This window comes from Ranitomeya imitator, chromosome 6 (genome assembly GCF_032444005.1).
Source record: "Ranitomeya imitator isolate aRanImi1 chromosome 6, aRanImi1.pri, whole genome shotgun sequence".
NCBI lineage: Eukaryota > Metazoa > Chordata > Amphibia > Anura > Dendrobatidae > Ranitomeya > Ranitomeya imitator.
Window position 1 is genome coordinate 95,867,888 of NC_091287.1, and position 7,432 is coordinate 95,875,319.

The window sequence follows — 7,432 nt, forward strand, 5'->3', positions numbered from 1 at the left end:
TTACCGTGATCTGTTGAAACGTTCCAGAGTTATAACCTCATAAAGGACAGTGGTCAGAATTGTACAAATTGGCCCGGTTATTACCGTGCAAACCACGTTTTGGGGTAAAGGGGTTAAGTCAAGCCAAAAAGATTCACAACCAGCTCAAATTATGGGCATGCACCAGGAAAGGTGGCATTGATTGACCCAGAGTACAAATAGTATAATCGCGCAGCATGGATGAATGTGACAGGGCTTGGACCACCATTTCTAGCTGAAACATTGATCAGCAACAAGGTGGAAGAGTGATAGGTGCAGGCCTGGTGCTCTGAGATGCCTGCCAAATTAAGGTAACACATATGAAGAAGACCCAACTAGGAGACCAAACAATTCCCCGAATTAGGGGAAGACACAATAGGGAAAGTGGCATCAATTGACCCACAATAGAAATTTGATAATGGCACATCAGCAGTCAGTGATGAGCCATGCATGAGGTATCTGGGTCTGGCCCAGCATTTACAGCTTTGAATTTAAGTTTCAATTAACATGAGTTGGATGAGGAACTGGTGTAAGACTGCTGTGCTGGGAGCCCTGATATTTCATGCAACTGCTCAAACTGCTTATCTGTTCTGCTTTTGTAGACTACTATTGTTAGAAACATTTAAGGATAGAAACACAGTTGACTGAAAGTAAGTGCAGATCTGCTGGTATGGCAACCCTACTGCTACAGGCAACAAACATGAAGGAGACCCAACATTTCAAAAAAATATTGGCACACACCAGTAACGTGACATCAATTTTCCCAGAATATAAATAATAGAATTGGCCTCTGAGAACCCTTCCACTACAGGCAACCCACCAGATGAAGACCCAACTTGGAGTCTAAACATTTAAAATAAATTGTTGGCACACACCAGTAAAGTAGCATCCATTTCCCCAGAGTAGAAATAGTATAATCGGCCTCTGAGACCCCTTCCACTGCAGGCAACCTAATAGATGGAGATCTAACTTTTAGTCTCCATATTTCAAAAATGATTAGCACACACCAGTAAAGTGACATCAATTTCCTCAGAGTAAAATTAGTATAATGGGGCTCTGACAACCCATCACATGGAGACCCAACTTGGAGTCTCCACATTTCAAAAAATTGTAACATTAGCTACAGTTGCCATTGCCTAGTCTGCTTAGTCTGCGACTGGGGTGCAAAAGTAATTGGAGATCCATGACTTGTTCATCTTGATGACAGTTAGGCGGTCTACACTTTCAGGGGACACCACCAGCAGTGCTGAAGACACGTTCTGAGAGAATGCTGGCTGACGGTCATGACAAAAACTCCAAGATGTGACAGGTGAGGTCAGGCCACTTTTACATTTTTAAAGACCAAAATGCAAAAGGATCCAAGTTCCCCTGATGGCTTTGATATTGAGCTCGAGATACTCCTGCCCATCCTCTCCACTCATTCACAACATGTAAAATTTATACTCTGTTTTGCTGGTGCATGGGTTAGTCAAAAAAATGTGTGAAACGACTCACAGAAATTGCTTATGCCACTTACATTGCTGCTGCTAATGTTACGTCTCAATGCTCCTGGGGTTGGAAGTCTAAATCTGTGATGCACACTGTATGCCTCACTGCTGTCTTAGGGAAAACCACTCTACAAGTGTGTTTTGATACTCCAGCATGCAAGCGTCTTTTTCCGAGGGGGGAAGCATCTGGAAAAATTTACTCTTGGATTGCCATGGATTACCATGGATCTAACAGACTGGCAACCCAGTAGTCAGCACTATTTTTAACCCTAAAAATTGGGCATCATGTTGCAGATAGTGCAGCAAGAAGATGCTCATTTGTCAGGTGCTTCCATGAGGTCCAAGTTCATGGTGTGTTAGTGGCGAGGTAACCCCTCCCGCCAACCACAGACAACAGAGAGTGGATCATTATCCTCTTCATCTCCTGACTGTTGCGTGCCCATCATCTCTTCTTCCTTGTCCTCCTCCATTTGTTCCTTGGCTCCTGCACCTTCTCTAACAGTTTGTCTGGTATCATTAGCCCACGTCATTCGCTGTAATCTACCCTCCCATGGCACCTGCCTGTGAGACGACAGTCCGGAACTTAGGGATATTGTTATCCCTTCTGCATCTTCCTCCGCTTCCAACTCTTCCGCTGTTACCACCACCTCCTCCCGCAGACTATTCAAAGAGTGCTTCATCATGTAGATGACTGGAATAGTGATGCTGATGACATTGTCAGAGCTAACCATCTTAGTAGCTATTTCAAAATTGTGCAGAAGGGTGCAGAGGTCCTTCATCTGTGACCATTCCCCAAGCGTGACTTGCAACATGTCCATACTGAGTGGGCCCAGGCAATGAAAAAAGGACATACTGCACCAGGGCTCGTCGCTGCTGCCAAAGTCACTACAACATGTGCAGAGTTGAATTCCACCATGTTGGCACATTGCATATTGTGGCACCCCTAGGGGTATTTGCCACAAAAATAGTTACTGACAGTAAGTACAAATACTAAAATAGCAAGACTGCACTACCACCTCCGGCCAGAAGGGGGAGCTCCAGAGACTCCCCTTGATCCATTCTGGTCTGAGAGAAGAAATGGCAGTTGGGCTAAGGAGCTGAAAGTGAGAGGTCATACAATTGAATCTCTAACAGCCCTGTGACTGTTACCAGGCCTAAATCACCGGCCTGAGGAGAAGAGGGATAGAGAAAAAGGACATTGTGAGAACCGGGTAGCATTAATCACTACCCAGAACAGGCGCAAAGACGGATACCGGATCCGTGGCTGTATTCATTATATATAATACAGCAACCGGAAAAACGTGAGGTGATATCAGCTTCACTAGGGCCGGACGCAGCAACAGACACAGGGTTCAGCGGTACTCCCAGAGGGGGTAAACCGATAAAAGGACTCGGGTTGCCCGTCGAACCAGGACCCGGAGGGGACAGATTGGGCCGGCAGCCAGTTCACATACAGCAGCAGGGCCACACAGAAATTGCGCACAATAAGAGGCGAAGACCCCGGCAGGGTCAAAGTAACTCAGAGTTCCCATACAGACTCCGGTGACAGGACTGGTTGTAAATCCTTTTATTTTAAAGTAAACTGGTTAAACGTTTCAGTGCCTCAGTCTTTCATTTGGACAATAGCCATCTATCCAGGATCGGGATCGTCACCGCTGGGAGAACCTGCTGCTGATCAAGTAAGTGCCTGTCCCCTCATGATACCCCTTACACTGTGCATTGCCTGAGGCCACAGCACCGGGTCAAGCCACCCGTGACATCCCCCTCAAGAGACAGACTCCATTGGTCCGGTGCTGGGTATCCCGGTCTCCTGGGCGTCACAATATCAAACGGTTTACTGGTAGGCCGAAAGACCTCTGCAGCGATGCAAGTCGATGACCTGCGGGGTGTGAATGGCGGAAGTGAGCATACAGCGACCGTGTTTTCTGCAGCAGAGCATCCAGGCCGAGACAGTGACAGAGAAATTGCTGTACCACCAGGTTGAGGACGTGAGCCATGCAAGGCACGTGTGTCAGGTTGCCTCAGCATAGGGCCGCCACCAGGTTCACAACGTTATCGCACATGGTCTTCCCTGGCTCAAGGTTCAGTTGAGACAGCCATTGCTCAAACTCGGCCTGGATAGCTGTCCGCAACTCTTGAGCTGTGTGACTGCAATCTCCAAGGCATATTAATTTAAACACTGTCTGATTGCGGTGAGCCCTGGCTGCACAGTACGGAGGTGGGGGTTTCTCTCAGCACTGTTGGAAAGTGTGTCTCATTAAGGGAGGGGTTGAGGACACAGGTGGAGGAGATAGAGGATGTGGAGGAGGCAGAAGCAGTGGAGGAAGGTTTATACACAGAGGTTTGTCCCACAAGCCTTGGGGATTCCAAGACCTGTGGAGCAGCCCCTTGCCTGTAAGATGTAATGTCCCTGGCCATGCTTGCTCGTCCAAGTGTCAGTGGTGAAATGCACCCTGAAAGACATAGATTTTTTCAAGGAATGGGTGATGTTGTCTGTGAGATGTTGACAGTAGTGTTGAGCCACCCCTCTAGTGTTCGAGTTCGGTTCGTCGAATTGGGGCATGTTTGACAAATGTTTGTCGAACGTTCGACGAACACCATTGAACCCCATTGAATGCAATGGCAGGCAAACACGAACACATACAAACGCATAGAAAACACATAGAAAACACCTTAAAAGGTGTCCAAAAGCTGATAAACTGCTCAGAAGACACAAAAAACACATGGAAAAGTCACAAGTACATATAGTAATGCAAAAAGAAAAGAGGTGGAGGAGTAAAAGGAGGAGGAGACACAGATATAGGCATGTCATGCCCTTCTAAAATCAAGAAAGGCTGGACTAAAAATCTAAAATCAGTCTACCAACACCCAGACGTCGTGACAAAATAATTTAAAAAAGAAAAATCTTTAGGTAGAATGGCGGGTCCATTCAGAACACTTAGAAGTCGTAGTGGTATCCCCGTTGGAAGTCGTGCCAAAAAAGGAACCCAATACATTTAGACTAATCCACCATTTGTCATATCCAAGGGGCAGGTCAGTAAACGACAACATCGACGTGGAACCAAGTGCAGTACTATATACTGTACCTCCTTTGACGAGGCAATCAGGTGGGTCAAGAAGTTGGGAAGGGGCACCCTAATGGCCAAAACAGACATTGAGGGGACGCTCCGGTTACTACCTGTGCGTCCGAATAGTGTCCGCCTATTGGGCTGCTTCTGTGAAGGAGCATACTACATAGATGGCTGTTTGCCCATGGGGTGCTCCATATCCTGCTCACTATTTGAGGCGTTTAGTTGCTTCCTCGAATGGGTCGTCATGGATGTTTCCAAGTGGACATATATTATCCATTACCTCGACGACTTCTTATGCCTGGGCCCAAAAGATTCGCCACAGTGTGAATGCACACGGTAGTCCACCTGTGAGAAGGAGAGAGCTGGAGGGAGAGCGGACACCCCAGAGCTGAGGGGTTAGATTGAGAAAGGAAGAAGGCGGTGTATCTTGCTTCATGGGTGGGGTACTCTGCTGAGTAGCAGATGCTGCTACTAGGCCCAAAGTATTGCCTGGCCTAGATGCAGTTAAAAATAAGTAATTAGATAAACAGGCGGTGTAGCTTGCTTCATGGTTGGGGTACTCTACTGACTAGCAAACACTGAAGATTTGGAGCAGACCTCTGAATCCCAGGCCATACTATGAGTAAACAGCTCTGCAGACTCAACCATCTGTGTTACCCCAAGCCATAGTGTATGTAGTTTCTAAAGGTTAAAGGGAGGGAGCGACCCCACCCACCTGGAATTGACGATGCCAACATCATGTAAAAAACAGCAAGAGGACTCCAAAAAGAGTCTCCATTTTTTCAAAAATTGGGCCACAGACACCACTTAAGTGGCATCAATTTCCCCAGAGTTTCTTAAAATGGTTATTGAGGTGATTTTCAAAAATCATCAAGCTTTTAGTCTCCCCAGGATGACACAGGGGTAGAAAAGTCCTTGCGGATCCAGGATTTGTTCATCTTGATGAACGTTAGTCTGTCTACATTCTCACTGGACAGCCGCGTGCGCTTATCTGTCAGCACACCACCAGCAGCGCTGAACGCACGTTCAGAGAGAATGCTGACTGCGGGGCACGACAAGATCTCCAAGGTGTGAGTGGCGAGCTCAGGCCATTTTTCCAGATTGGAAGCCCAAAATGAGCAAGGGTCCAGTTCCACAGTCTTGGCATCGATGTTAACTTGGAAATTCTCCTGTACCATCCTCTCTAGGCATTGGCTATGAGTCAGACTTCTTGTCTCCTGTGGCCTTGCAAAGGATGGTCTAAAGAATTGTTGAAACGATTGGAAAAAATTGCTGTTACCACCAGATACGATGTTACTGTTATGGTTTGAGTGATGACTCGACAGTCCCACGGGTTGGCAAGTTAGAACTCAGAGATTCACTACGTGCACCACTGGTGTTTTGTGGAAAAGCAGATGTAAGATTCTGTAACAGTCTCTGCTGATACTCCTGTATGTGTGAATCCCTTTCTATAGCCGGAATTATTTCACCAAATTTACTTTTGTACCGTGGATCTACAGGTACCTTCACACTGAACGATATCGCTAGCGATCCGTGACGTTGCAGCGTTCTGGCTAGCGATATCGTTGAGTTTGACAGGCAGCAGTGATCAGGATCCTGCTGTGCCATCGTTGGTCAGAGCAGAAAGTCCAGAACTTTATTTCGTCGTTGGACTCCCGCAGACATCGCTGAATCGGCGTGTGTGATGCCGATTCAGCTATGTCTTCACTGGTAACCAGGGTAAACATCGGGTTACTAAGCGCAGGGCCGCGCTTAGTAACCCGATGTTTACCCTGGTTACCAGCGTAAACATAAAAAAACAAACACTTTATACTTACATTCCGGTGTCTGTCCCCCGGCGCTGTGCTTCTCTGCACTGTGTAAGCGCCGGCCGGAAAGCAGAGCACAGCGGTGACGTCACCGCTGTGCTTTCCGGCTGGTGCTCACAGTCAGTGCAGAGAAGCACAGCGCCGGGGGACAGGCACCGGAATGTAAGTATGTACTGTTTTTTTTTTTTTTGTTTACGCTGGTAACCAGGGTAAACATCAGGTTACTAAGCGCGGCCCTGCGCTTAGAAACCCGATGTTTACCCTGGTTACCAGGGGACTTCGCATAGATGGTCGCTGGAGAGATGTCTGTGTGACAGCTCTCCAGCGACCACACAGCGACGCTGCAGCTATTGAGATTGTTGTCTAGATCGCTGCAGCGTCGCTAAATGTGACGGTACCTTAAGAGTGTGGCAACCCAGTAGTCGGCATTACTTCGGATTCTGACAATCCGAGGGTCATGTTCCAGGTAGTGAAGCAAAAAGGCACTCATATGTCTTCGGCATCCAGGAGGACCAAGTCCATGTTGTCTTGGTGGCGGTGAGGTGAGAATCATGCTTCCTTCCTCTGCCCTCTCCCCCGGACCTCGCTCAACAGAAATTTGATCAAGGTCTCCCTCATCTGATGAGTCTTCCATGCCCAGCGCCAGTTCGTCCTCCACTTCTTCCTCGGCTCCTGCACCTACATCAACAGTTTGGATGCTACCATGCACCCTCGGTAATCCCTCTCCCCCACCTTCCAATGCCAGCCGCCTTGGTGCTGCCAACTGTCTGGACCTTGGAGATATTATCCCTTCCGCATACGACTCCTGTTCGTCCTCCTCCTCTTGTCCCACCACGTGACTCCGAATACTGTTTAAGGTGTGCTCCAGCATGTAAATGACCGGAATAGTCATGCTGATAATGGCATCGTCAGCACTAAACATCTTCGTCGCTATTTCAAAACTGTGCAGAAGGGTGCATAGGTCCCTGATCTGAGACCACTTCTGCAGCATGATTTACCCCACCTCTGGATCTCGTTGGCCCAGGCTATACGTCATAACGTATTGCAC